Genomic DNA, 4826 nt, shown 5'->3' on the forward strand with positions numbered 1-4826 from the left:
ACAATGAAGTCAGCTTTTCAATCCATTTTACTGTAATATGCCATTTTTGAGTGAAGCAGGAAAGAAACAAAAATACTTGATATTATCCATTGAAATTGACTGGATCATGAAACGAGGGCGTTACACATCAAAAAGGAAAGTCGTTTCAGATGCGGAACAATTATTACATTATAAATTATATTATTATATTACAAAATATATTACGTTATACATTATACTGATACAATGTACATAATGACTACCAATTTTTACAGTTATTTGGAATAGTGCACTAATGAATCAATCTCACCAAGAACATGTAAGGAAATTAAATAGGGTCCATTTTGATTTCTAGGTGATTTTAAAGTCAGCAAGAAATTAAATTTGACGTTATGCATGACACACACACACACACACACACACACACACTGTGATAAGCAATGCTCACTTTTTACTATCCAATTAACAACCCTGAATAAAATCAAGTATACTGGAAATAAATAAATAAAAACAATGTTCAGTCAGAAATTGTTAGTACATTTCAAAAACAATTACAAAGAAATGGCAAGTAACACATTGAATTGAACTTAGAATTTTGAAGTAGAAAAAAGTGAAATAGTATTTCCTTGTTTTTTTTGTTTTGTTTTTTAGAGCTGTTCCTTAACAACTTCCATTTCATGCTAACTCGAAACTAGTGTCATAATTCAGTAAAAAGGACTCATTTTGTGAATTCATACATCATTCAGATGAAATTGTGATCCTAGAGATGCCAAAACTGTTATGACGGAAAGATCTGAACACTATAACCACTGATGCACCCTCATTCAGGAGAAACATCAATGGAAATCCATCTATAAAGGTTATGTTGCAGAAATGCAGAATTTTTTGTTGCAGAAATCCTCCTGAAAATAAACTGCACTTGTGAGACTGACTGACACTACTGTGGTTACTGATATATACCTTCAGCCAGGAAAGCTGAAGTGATCTCGTGAATGAGGAATGGGAATAAACTGTTAGAAGTATTAAATAAACGCCTAAAGTCCTAAGTCACCGAAAATAATCAAACAGAAGAAAATATCTTATAAGTATTCTTTCATGTAGTATAATTTGTCATAACAGAAAGGATTCATTACAGTCTGTATCATCACCATTTCACCAGACCAAGTTACAAATCTTTTCATTAATTTAGTTTAAGTTGGAATCAAATTAAACCTGCTCTGCCCAAACAAAGTTTTGCAGTAAAACTCACACGATCACATACCTCTATAGCAAAAATGTCTGGAAGTTCAATAGCAAGAAAAACGACAAGAAACATTTAACTTCTAATTTGTGGAATTTACCAATAAGGAGTTTGACGAAAAGTTATGGAACTTTATTTACTCACAGCAGGTCTACAGTACTGTATCACAGAGTACAGAAACTGTATCGTCTGGACTGTGAAGGCATTCCTCAATGCCATACTCTTATGTAACTACCTCATAAATAATGAATGCTACATGATATCATCTAGTGGATTCTCAATAAAAAAATATATATATATCAATTAAAACAATATTAATAATAAATCAAGTCACATATGTGGGTAAACCTGTAGCATGTTTATATGTATTCTGGTGATTTATTTATTTATTTATTTTAATCAGTTGACTCAATTTTAGGTGTATTTCCTTGCAATAGAATATCAATAATTTGTCAGTGTATATTTATGCAAGCATTGCAGGCACTGAGAGTTAGTCTCAAACATTGGTGCGATATAAAGACATTCTTGAGGTGAGCAGCTCGGGTCCCTAAATTAAATGAAAGCCCGAGACGTGGCCAACAGACAGGAACCCTGTGGCGGTTTGTGTGGGAATGAGATTACACAAGACTCCCTATGTTAACCTATCTGCATTTGTATACCTTTATACAATTATATGAACCCATCGACATGCAATTTGGACGCATTTTATAAAGATAAAATTGAATTTGGGTTGTCAAACCTATGAGTGCATCAGAGATGTTGTATCATTCATAATGGGAGTTGATTATTGCAACTGTAGCTTTATTAGCACTTTATGAGCTTCTACCCAGATTTTGTCAGAATTTTATTAGTAATGTAATTTAATATTATAGTGATGCTATAAAATTATTAAAATAATACAATACAACAATGTTAACCTCTCAGCTGTATTATTTAAGCTGTTTTTAAAAGAGTGGCATGACAATTTAAATCAATTTTATGTGCAATACCAGGCAAAACTTTGAAGACACCTGCTCATTCTTTACTATTATTATTTTCAATATTTCCATATATTAGTCATCAAAATTATGAAACAAAACAAAGGGTAGTATGGAAACTATGTGGTGACAAAAACGTTAAATAAAAAAAATACCTTATATTTGAGCTTATTCCTTGTAATATTATATATTTCCAGATTTACAATTTATATTTGTCTACAAAATGAAGCATATTAAGATTAAAATATTTTAAAATTATGATAAAAGTGAATTGTCTTCATGCTTTTTTTTTTCAAGCCGTTCAATTCATATAGATTATGATCTAAATATGTATTTTTTAAATACTTTTTTTCTGTGTTGTTTTAATACAGGCTGTTTTTTTACTATCAGTTTTCATTTTGATCTAATTTACTTTCATTAGTTTGATTAGACTGCAACAGGCTGTCTGAGACTTATTAAAGGTGTATGATAAAAATAGACCTTTAGTTACAGGTCTATGGTCTGTTGACTTCTGGTGTGATGATTTTCCATAGTAATATCTAAAGCTGAATGGTGTGTTGACAACGTATGAAGTGTATGCTGGCACACATGCTGTAATAACATGGCCAGAGTGGAGCACCTGTGGCGAGGAAGGGTATCTAGCATTATACGACTGGACGGCTTTTATCCCTGTTTCTACTATGGGCCAGAGTCAATTTATACTCTCAGCATGTTCTTCTGCCGACCCGCGACTCCAGAAAATCCAATCAGCTGTCCACAGAATAGAGATGCTACATGTCATCGATAACTGAGCTTCATCGTGACATATCTCCAGTGATTTTTGTTAAATAATACATTACACTTTAAGGCCTTGCCAAAGTAGTAATTATCTCTAATTACGCTTGAGTAATTAATGCACATCTGTAAACATTTCAAGCAATTATGGATTACTCTCTCACGTTTACCAGTGTGATTTTGCATCAATTACTCATCAACAGCATGACCGTCTCCTACAATCATACACGTACACACACACACAGCATAGAATTCTTGGCAGTGAGGTCGCAATCTGGCTCCGCACCCCTCCCGTCGCCCCAGTTTACCAGGGTACCCTCATTAAACCAGCATCCAAACCTCCCCATCCCTTCTGCCACCTGGGTCTCCCACCATTTAGAGAGAGTGAGGGACGAGCAACATCCTCTGTTACAATCGCTTACTGCGACGCCAGCAAATGAAGGCACTATCTCAGTTCTTAAAGATTTACGAGCCTTTTCTTGGCCCTGAGTGAGCTTTGATAGGACACTTCAGGGATGGAAGGGGGTAGTATGGCTTTTAGGGGCAGCAAAGAGAGTTATTTATGTCCCTCCTGTCATATTTTCAGAAGGACCGCAGGGGCAACAGGACTCTAAATTAAGCATGGCATGGCTGGAGTGCTACGGCTTGCCCAGTATAAACCCCTTAAACCACTGGTTCTCAACTGATGGTGAGTCTCAGCCCAAAAAATGGGTTGCAGGTCTGTTAGATCTTGGGCAGCAGTGTGAAAACGAATGCAAAATGCAAATATATACAATCATGAATAGTTAGGCTTCTTAAGAATTTTGTGGGTTCAATAAAATAGTGGTTAAGTTCAATGGCACTTGTGGCATAATGTTGTTTTCCATGAAAAACAAATTTCTATTTGTCCCTCATTCAAAAATCTGGGGTGCAGTGAGACACTCACAGTTGAAGTGAACAGTTTCAATAGTATAGCCCCAATAGTACAATATAGCCCCATTCACTTGCATCGTCTGTCCCTCACTTCAACCTAGATTTTTGCTTTTTTTAAAGAGGGATGAGACAAAATTATTATTTATATATATGAAGAGTTCATTTGCAAACAACGATTAATGCCACGTTTCAAAAAACTGACTGCCGTGTGTTATTCTCCACATATAGCACGCTCTGAACCCTAAACACATTTTGTCACAAAAGCCGGTTTTGTCCACTGTCAATACATCACGAGTTCACGTTTTACAGCAGAAACCGACAAGCACCCTTTGTTGTTTGTGAACACAACCCGATAAGTTCGTTTTAGCAAATCATCAGGTCAGGTGACAAGGATGCTAGTCACTTCAAAAAGATACGCTAGCTGAGAGGAGTTTCGTCAAAGCTGACTAAAAGTTATCGAGGATGGATCATTTCGACAAACTTGATGAACCCGTGATATCTTCTTCGGGGCATAAAAGGAAAATAAAAGCTGAAAATGTTTCACTGAACCTTTTAAACGGAACCTTACTAAAGCAGCACGTTATGGTGGTGAGGGAAAAGCTTCCTGTATTGCGTGTAATCACAACAACAAAGTTTGTCAGGTGTCTACATTGTCAGCTGAGGAGATTACAGAGGGCTTTTGTTTAATTCTGAAACATGAAATGTGGAATTATCTGCTTTTGCCAAAAAAAACTAACTTTTAATATATATAAAAAAAACATACTTTCAATGAATTTTAATTTTATGTTACCTTTATTTTTTGAGTTTTTATTACTTAATCAAAACAACCAAACTGTAGTTTGATTGATAAATTACTTGAAAAAAAAGAAAAACATGATTTATGAAAATTAATAAAAAAGAGTTATCTGTTTTTGCAAATGCAATCTTCATATATATATATATAT

The sequence above is a fragment of the Sinocyclocheilus rhinocerous genome, unplaced genomic scaffold (assembly GCF_001515625.1).
Source record: "Sinocyclocheilus rhinocerous isolate Xijiao unplaced genomic scaffold, SAMN03320098_v1.1 scaffold3065, whole genome shotgun sequence".
Taxonomy (NCBI): Eukaryota; Metazoa; Chordata; class Actinopteri; order Cypriniformes; family Cyprinidae; genus Sinocyclocheilus; species Sinocyclocheilus rhinocerous.